The following is a 9,698-nucleotide window of genomic DNA, read 5'->3' as shown; positions in this document are numbered from 1 at the left end:
AGAGAGAGAGGGACAGAGAGAGAGAGGGACAGAGAGAGGGAGAGGGACAGAGGGGGGGACAGAGAGAGAGGGACAGAGAGAGAGAGGGGGGACAGAGAGAGAGAGAGAGGGACAGAGATCTTAAGTAGTCACTGATGTATTTATTATGAAAGATTTGTCTTAGATGGTCACATTGAGTAGAATTAAAATAAATAGGTGGAAGCCACAGAAGTAAAGATTTGATATTTTTAAATAAATTTATGAAGAATTAGAGCTTTCTGAAATTAGGCTATTGGTTGAATTGTTAATTACAGTAGCTTTTGAAACCAAATGACATAAAATGAAATATTATTCCTCTTACCTAGGGCATCTAAAACAGTTAAACCTATAGACATAGGCAATAGCATGATGGCTACCAGGGGATGGAGGGAGAAGGACATGGGAGTTGTTTAATGGGTATAAAGTTGCAGTTGTACAAGGTAAGTAAGTTCTAGAGATCTGCTGTACAACATAGTGTCTGTAGTCAACAATAAGGTATTGTGTACTTAAAAATTTGTTTAGGAGAGATTTCATGTTAAGTGGTCTTTATACACGCACACAGACCCAAAGGGATACACACACACACAAAAACCCAAAGGGACAGAAGTAAACTTTTGGAGGGGATGAATAAGTTTATCACCTGTCTTGTGGTAATAGTAATATGAGTATATACACTCATGTACTCACCCTACTGTACACTACAATGATTATACGAAGTTTTTATATACCAGTTATATCTCAATAAAGCTGGAAAAATAACATTATTCCTTTTATTTCAAAAACAAACAAACAAAGCAGGATTTAGACTACAATATAGCTGCTAAGTGCTGTGTTGTCGTTCCCCCTGCTCAAAATAAAGTTGTTTCTTAACTATACCTGTCTGCTGTACCCCTGTAGCAGCCAGGGACGCTTGGCCTCATACATGTTGAAAAGAAAAACAAACAAACAAACAAACAAAAGAATATTTCATCTTAAGAAGGGGGAATTGGACTAGATCCCTTCTGGCACCATGATTGTACGACAATCATATACTCTGTTTACTACCTATTGGTCCTCAATGATTCATGAAGATGGCACTGCTTCTAAAGGCCACATTTGGGTTATGCTTTCCCAGTGGATATAGCACCCACGAGAGCACAGAGGAAGATTAAGACACTGCTTATATATTCTACGAAAATTACAAAGCAGTGGCTTATTTTTCACAAAAGTCCCTACCACATACTAAATCATAATTAAAACAGTTAACTTACATATTTTTTTCCTCTAAATATCTACTTTTTCCCCCTTTGTACCTGGCAGTATTTACTATCTGACAAACAACAAGACCATGCTTTCTTAAGGTGTTCTGAGTGGTTAGGGCTAGGAAATAAGGGAACATCATGAAGCCATTCTGTTTTGTTGTCTGTCTGATAGTCTAGCCAAGTTTCTAAACCAGGGCAGCTATGCTTTGATTGTGTCTGTAAATTGCTTTAATGGAACCTTCTATTAACTGGAGTAGATAATTTATTTGCACGTGAGTATTTAAATGTTTGGATTCTTGCCAATGAATGAGTACGTATGTAGCTGGGCCTTGCATTTTGAGTGATCATGAGACTCTCTAGACTTCTCATCTTTCATTGTAACTATCATCCAAGTCTGCTAATTTTCTTCCTCTTTTCCTTTATGCGACCACCTCCTCTCAAGGCATACTTCTGAGCCTGAAACTTCTTTGGACCTGACTGGGAGATGCATGGCATATGTGGTTATGGGACTGGCCTTGCTACCCCACAGAAGCTCCCACAGAACCCAAGGGTCAAGGGCAGTAATTAATCACCAGCTCACATGCTCAGTGCTGTTGCATAACCAAAATAAATTAGAAAGAGGAAAACAAAGAAAAAAAGGCATATATGTTGGGGGACTGAGTTTGGGGTCTCCATTCTGTCAAGGACTGTGACTGGGTCCTACTAGAGCACAAGCAAAACAAAATAAAATTGTTGGACCTGAAATGACCAAATTCAAGACAAAGCTGTGTTTGGAGTATAGTCACAGTTGATTAGTTACTTCTTCACTTCCCATGGCCAATATACCATTAGCTTTGGAGAAGAAACTCTGGAAGCACCAAAACCTTTGTTTAAACATTGTATTAAACCTATTTCCAGGTCTTTTCTTTTTATTAAGGAAATTTTCCAATTATCTGGTAATATATTTCCATATCTAGATTTAAAAAAGAAAAAACCTGTCTTTGGAATTTCTATCCAGCGGATTTTTTGTTTCCTCCTAAAATTCTGAGTACTAAAACAAATAAATAAATAAATAATAAGACAACAATAAAAAATCAATACATAATTTAAATTGTAAAATCCCATTACATCTTCATTAAACTGTCCTGTGTGGCCAATTTTATATTATTGTCACACATGGAACACATATATCTATCAAAGCAAAATACGGTCTTCTTTTGATGTAAAAAGTGAAGTATGGTTAACTTTTTATGAGATAGTGACACAAAGCATTATTTTATCTTTATGATCTGCATATAAAATGTTTAATTTAGCCTGGCTCATACATTAAAAAGAAAAAAAAAGGAAGGAAGGAAAGAGGGAGATAGGAAGGGAAAGAGGGAAGGAGGTGAGAGAGGACAGATGGAAGGAAAGGGAGGAGAAGGGAAGAGTAGAGATAGGAGTATAAAGGAAAGAACGGTTGGAACATCTATTTGAAGCATTACAGAAGAACCTGTAAATCAGTGTTAAAACTGACTATCTTTGGTGTTATGCTATTAAGGACACATAAGGCAATATCAAGATGTTAGGTCTGGACTCACAGAGATCCACTATAAATTTACCTTAATTGGAAACATTAGCAACAGGTGTTTTTCCCACTAAATATCTATCCTGCAGCATTAAAACTACCAGCCTAAATATTTAAATATTTTTCTCCTGTGGTTGACTGCTTACATGCCAAATAATAATTAGCACTAGCCAGATTGACCTTATTTGGGCATATTTGGTTATTTGGTTATATTCTTTAATGAATTGTTATGCAAAGCAAGGTGCGTGAACATCTGTTTTCCCTCTTATACATATTTTTAAACACTTCATCTGGAATGTTAAACCTCATACGGAAGAAATAACATATTAGTATTGAAGGTATTTGCAAACATATATGCTATGAATCATGTGTTAACATGATAATTGTTTCCACACACACATACCTACAACCCACAACAAGAGTTATTAAAATAATTTAAGGGAAACTTACCATAAAACTTAGAACTCATTTTTTAAGCAAGCTTTTTTTTTGGCTAGTTGATAAATATATCATAAGAAATCATTAAATTTGTAGTTTTCTTTGCATGTTTATTCATGCTAATAGCTTCTTTATATCTTAAGAATCTCTCTCTAAACTCTCCATATACAATTGTGACTTTAAAATGTTTAGAATTAGGGCAAAAATGCAATAAGGTAAAAAGCCACTAAGTTATTAACTGGCCAAAATTTAAAATATTTGCCCCAGATTCTGAAAGTTAAAAATTTCAGGTAATGAAAGACTCTGAGGAAAAGGAAATCCTAGAGAGGGATCTCTTTTATCGAAATGCAGAAGGCCTGGAACTTATCCCTCCATCTCACATAACTTTTCCACTCACCTTCCCCTTATGTTACTAGAAAAACAAGGAAAGGCCTTTGGGTCACCAATAAGATCAGTTTTTTAAAAAGAAAATTAGAGCATGCTAACCAATAACATATGAAGGTGCACAGCGCAAGCATTCTCTGTTGGAATTTGAGCCAAGGACCCTCTGGGTCCAAAATATCAGTTTTACCAAGATACATATTGTCTTTCTAAAGATATAAGCAATAGGACTCCATTAAGATCTGTAATATCCAATAAACAAATCAGGAGCAGGTTTCTAGATATGAAATTATTTAATAACGCAAAGGAAACTGGACACAGCCATTTTAAAGTTACAATAAATACCATGTTTAAAGTTCTCATTGTTACTGAGAGTTTTGCATGAAGGTGTTGTTTTGCTTTGTGTTTCAATTTCTCGTCTTCACTGTGACCAGGACAGAGTCATGAAAAAAGAAAGGCCGAGAGAAAACTCACTGTTCTTTCCTTTGATAATAATGACAGTTAATCTGGTCACATTTTAACATTAAGGGAGACATAAATTTGACCTAATTGGGGGAATCATATTCATTTTTTTTCAAATACATTTATTTATACCATTTTTAAAGTGAACAGTGCAGTCAAGTACCTAACATAACTTTTAGAACGTTAGTTTTCCTCCCAAGTCCCAAACTAGTCTTGGGAAAGTCTCTGTATCAAAGTTTCCTCACATCAATGCTTTCTTCCCATCTTTTGTATTTATCAGAAAATACCCACTTATTTTTTCTTAATTCTTTGGGACAAAAAAAGTCACATAAACCAAAAGAAAGAGAGAGATAACCGTCAGGAAATCTAAAGAGTGCCCTGAGAAATGTAGAGTACAAGAGGAATGTTATACTATAATATTTTTGACATCACAAGAAGTCTAGAAGTGATTAGCCAGTTGCTCAGAGATGCTTGAAAGGTTTCCAAAGTCTCAGGACATTTTTAGCTTCCTCAACATCTGTACCTTGTGGCTATAGTCCTCATGCTCACAATATAGCTGCTCCACCTCCACACATCACAGCTATGATGTGAAGAAAGGAAGAAGAAGAAATGGTAATGGTGAAAAGGGGTGTGTGTGTGTGTGTGTGTGTGTGTGTGTGTGTGTGAGAGAGAGAGAGAGAGAGAGAGAGAAAGAGAGAGAGAGAGAGAGAGAGAAATTCTGTCTCTTTTTAAGAAAAAAATAATAGTTTTCCAGAAACTCTACCCAGTTGAACTCTACTCATTCCATTTACATCTTATTGCCTAGAGCTGAGTCACATGATTACCACAAGCTGCAAGCATAAAGTAAGTATTTCTAACAGAATAAAGTCAAGGTTCTGTAGATAATGGAGGAAGGAAGAGTGGACACGGAGAGGCAAACGTCAGTGTCTACCCCCAGGGGTGAGACTGCATCCTGCTGATTTCTGCATTTCCACCTAAGCCTTTGGGAAAGATAGGTAAGAGGAAGGGAAAGTTGGCTGAATGAGGGAATGAATGAATCAATGAATTCGATGTCCTTGAGGACAGGGGATATTATTACTGTCCCACTACCTAGCAAAGTTCCTGGATCAACATAGGCTCTGAGCACTTATTGTAAGTACTGAACTTCAGGAAAGTGAGTGCTCTTCTAAACCCAGCACACACCTGTCCAGTCTTGTAGTCATCTGAATTTAAAGTTCAAGGTCAAGGCTGATGCTTGAAGACAAAGAGACTAACAAGGAAGGAGAGTCTGAGTTTCTGAAAAAATGTTCACATCTTAAATACACATATGCACACAATTAAATGTAGGAAAATTTACTTGTACATAGTTTGGGGTGACATTGAAGGGATAGATTTTTGAAATTTTAAATCTCTACCGTTTTAAGCTAAATCTAGCAATAATATAAAAGATATTCTTAGTTTATTATTTATTTTTAAATCAATTTCTTTCTAAGTCACAGTGTGCTTTCAGTAATATCTCTTACTAACTTCCTATCCCTTCCTTCTTTTTCTTTTACTGTGTACTGGCTCAAAAAAAATCTGAAACCTGTGTTTTTTCATATTTCAATGATCATTTTTGTAAATGCCTTCAGATGAGCAATAAGAAATCTTAGTATTATTTCTAAAAGCATAGAGTAAAACCCATAGCATATTAATATTGATTCCTGACGTTATAAAATTCAGCATCTTTTTGTCTTCTGAAAATTTACTATGATCATAGGAATTATGTATCAATAAAATTATTACGTTACATTTTCCCCAGCCTCTATGGTGACTGCTTTTAAAAAGTATCACACAGCATAATATATACTCATTAATATGAAGGATATTGACATGTGGCATATTTATACTTTTTCATATTTTAAACTTAATACAGTCTTAAACAGTGAATTTAAATATCTTGAATATATATTTTATTTCAATCATCTACATTGCTGAATTCAAGTGATGCTAACATAAACACATTAAGGTCTTAGGAAAGCTATACTTAGGAAATGATCTGTTTTGTTCCTCAAAAATTCATTTATTCTGACTTTTAGCAAGCTACAGAAACCTAGCATCAAATCAAAGACTCGTCATCAGTGACCTAGAAACTGTGTCTAGTGAGTTCAGATGGTTGTTACATAATCATTGACTAGATCATTATAGAATGTTTTGTCTTTTTCTCCCTACTCCCAAAACACATTAACCTCATCCGTGATATCCAGGCATTAATATGCATCCTGATAGTATAACATTTAACATAAAGAAGAAACTTAAAGACCACTTTTTTCCTAGCTCTCCCATTCTTCAGATGCAAATCTGAACTTCAAAAGGTTAAAATTCAAAAGGTTCTTTAGTTGGTTGGGGAAGTTTGATCCAAAACTTCCAACATCCTGAGCTTCTCTCTATAGTCTACTGCCCCATTAACCACAACAATGTCTCAGGTCTCAGAAGCTGGGAGTTAAAAGAACCACTGGAGTCATCTGTTTCAGAGGTTCTCAACCAAAAGGAGGCAAACAGCAATTCTCAAAACCAAGTACGAGTCTCTTCATCCCCAAGGGTGGGGTTTGTAGTCTCCAGATCCCATGGGCACATGGCCTATACATGTCAGCTACACACGTCAGGCGGTTCCTCTGTTAACTGTATACACTGAACAAGTATCATAACTTGCCATGTGTGTCAGGGCAGGAGAATCATTAGGAAGCATTCATCTGTTTCAACGTAGCTCTCAAGACAGAATCCCCTTTATCTTACCTCCAAATGGTGACCATTCATTCCTCCTGGCTGTATATATTCAATAGGACAGTGGCCTGAATGATGCAGGGTTAATTGCAGACATGTTAGCCAGGTCCCTGACTTTGGCCAAGGTCCCTCCACATTTTCTCCATGAGCTGAAGACAGTGGTGTACCAAGTGCAAATGTTTATGGGGTCTCTTTAACAGACCCTATTTGAATTTATCTGAGAGACAACCCTAGACCCATCCCCAGCTCCTTTAGGGAAACCTCAGCATGGAACTAAAAAAGCAGTATCAATCAGCACATTGGAAAGTAACACTTTAAATAATTAGGGAAATCAACTTGTTGTCCATGTAGTCAGCATCTCCTAGTCAGAGTTATTTTTCAGTGACCCCTGGCTAACGTGATCTGGAAAAAAGGGCACAAACATTACCAAAGACTGGAAAAACAACTCAAGGGGCAAGCTCTCCTGATGGTGGCTCGTTTCGATTATAAAAGTCAGTATTAGCATTTAAAGTACAAATATGCTTAAGCTACTTTTATAAATTTTAAAATTAAGTCCTGTGCTCATGGCTATGGGGAGAGGACACCTCATATGTGGTCATGAACACATCAGCTAGCTTGTGATGCAAAATCAGGCACCACAGAAACCCCAGTGGTGTACGACAGTAAGCATCAGGTTGGCTAGACAACTCTACTGATCCCGGCTGTGCCCGTCGTAGGTCCACGATATGGCTCGCCTGTAGCTCACCTCGGAGAGCTGGGGGCACTGGGGCAACCTGGCCTGCCCTTTAGGTCTCTCTAGCCAGGGCATGTGTTCATGACAACGGCAGAGACTCAAAAGGGACCAAGCCCAGTTGTGCAAACACTTCTCAGTCCTTTGTGTGTATTGTGTTTGCCAAGAGTCTTGGGGCTAAAGCAATCTCGTGGCTGAGGCCAATGTTAGAATAGATTTTCATTTCAAACTGATATTTAAAAAGGTAGAGATTTAAGAAGGGGTGAAAAATTGAAGCCAATATTTCAATTTACTGAAAAACGTAGATTTAAATTACATTGTAAATCAAAAATTCACAGAAAAGAACTATTTCTAATGTTCCTTCTGTAAGAACACAATGAAATGACAAACCTCAAACACCAGGATAATATACATTTGCTTTACTTGTGAAAACACTATTCTTCCCTTTGGCCGTGAGAATCATATAATCACTTTTAGTACCCTGTGCCTTAGCTGCCAAGAAATGCAAAGTTTTAAAATAAATGTTTAATAAGCTTTTGTTTTACAGAAGTCTGTTTTTTGTATACTGCTTTCCTTATTTTAATGTGACTTAGAGCTTGTATTTTTAATCATATGATCTTATCTCTTTTATTTTACGTGTGTTAATTCAAGCCGTTTAATAAAGTAGGCAGATTATATTTTGTAAATAAAGAACGCACTGCAGTATGATATCGTGCCTTGTAAGGCCATGTCCTGAGTCTCTTACTGACATTGGCTCCTAGTGGAATAACTAGAATGGAGGGTCTCTATAGGAATTCAATTGATATAACTGTGATATAATCAAATACCGTTGTACTTACATAACTCACTTCCCTTTTGATCCAAATGTCAACCACCCAGACATGTTTTTCTGAAATCAAGAATTTACATTTGCATTTTTAATTTTCATCTGGTTGAGGGGGAATCAGTTGTACTTCTCACAGAGGGTCTGCGAAACCCTTCTGTAGTATTGAGCTACATTATAGGAGAAAATGTAGACATGCTAAGGCCAAGTGACTTACTCTGTCATTCAACTAATCAACAGCAGGGTAAGGAGACCACAGCCACAGCACTCGTTTGGCAAGTGAGGCCTTATTAAACAGTGTGGACTTACGTACATCTGACACTCAGCCCAGAGTATCGAAATTGGACCACCGTCTCACACAGGTGGGAATGTGTGTACAAGGTCTATTAAAAATGATATATTCCTAATGTACTGCAATTACTCAAACACCTGTGGCATAGAACACACTCTGTTCTTGAGGGAAAATGTGTAGCTCATTCAAATAGTTTGCTTCATATTTCATTGCCTTAACCTGCGGTTATATGATCTAGTGATTCCATTTTAGGGTAAGTCCCAAGAACTATTTCTTAATTAGAATGACTCTGGGGTGTGACTGTGTTGATTTGTGGGCTGTATTTTTCTTTCTTAGAATTTTTGCTTGTGTCAGTAGCCTGTTATGAAAAAAATGTGTCTCAACTGCGTGCTTGACAGCTCTGGGAAAGCCATCTGCCTAAGTTATCAGTGGGTGGAAAATACTCCCACACTGAAATAGGATTCAACATCCACTTAGGATCTGGAAATTTCCCACTTAAGTTCTTGGGTTCCATAATGTGCTGCAGGCACATGCTGCCCAACAGGTGGAAATCGGTTTGACAGAGGGATTGCAGTTCTCTTTCCATGACACACTCAGCCTCCGGGATGCATATGTTTATATGTATATGTTTATACAGTTAGATAAGTTCAATCCCTGATTGTTTGTGAGGGATAAAAGAGTAAGTGGGAAAAATATAAATAAAAAGTATGACGACATAAGAAAGGTGAGAATAAATAATTCTTACAAGTCAATCTTCTGGTCAAAGAAGGGAAGAAAAGCATTGTAGCTATATTTTTTCATAGGTTTAATGGTAGTTTTCAGATTTTCAGGATTCTGTTGTCTCACTTAAATTTCCTATATAAATGGTATATTTATAACTACATGCAATAATAAGAGATGAAATCATATGGTTTGTGAACAAAGTTGGAACTTTTTTTTTTTTAGCAGGTGATGGAATCCCATTGATGCTGGGTTTTTACCATATCCATCACAGTACCCTACAAAGAGATAGGAGCAGAGTTAGT

General features: G+C 36.8%; 1 non-coding gene across 1 annotated transcript; it reads left to right on the top strand.

Moving 5' to 3' along the window:
* The first annotated feature begins 810 nt into the window (after positions 1–810).
* On the top strand, positions 811–942 carry LOC113631875 (small nucleolar RNA SNORA63). Its single transcript, XR_003437591.1, has one exon. It is a non-coding gene; the product is annotated as a small nucleolar RNA SNORA63 (small nucleolar RNA).
* Positions 943–9,698: the final 8,756 nt, after the last annotated feature.

Source organism: Aethalodelphis obliquidens, unplaced genomic scaffold (assembly GCF_003676395.1).
Source record: "Aethalodelphis obliquidens isolate GAN/ISIS:26980383/991018 unplaced genomic scaffold, ASM367639v1 scaffold34, whole genome shotgun sequence".
Taxonomy (NCBI): domain Eukaryota; kingdom Metazoa; phylum Chordata; class Mammalia; order Artiodactyla; family Delphinidae; genus Aethalodelphis; species Aethalodelphis obliquidens.
The sequence above is the reverse complement of the archived record's forward strand: the minus strand, read 5'-3'. Positions and strand labels throughout refer to the sequence as shown.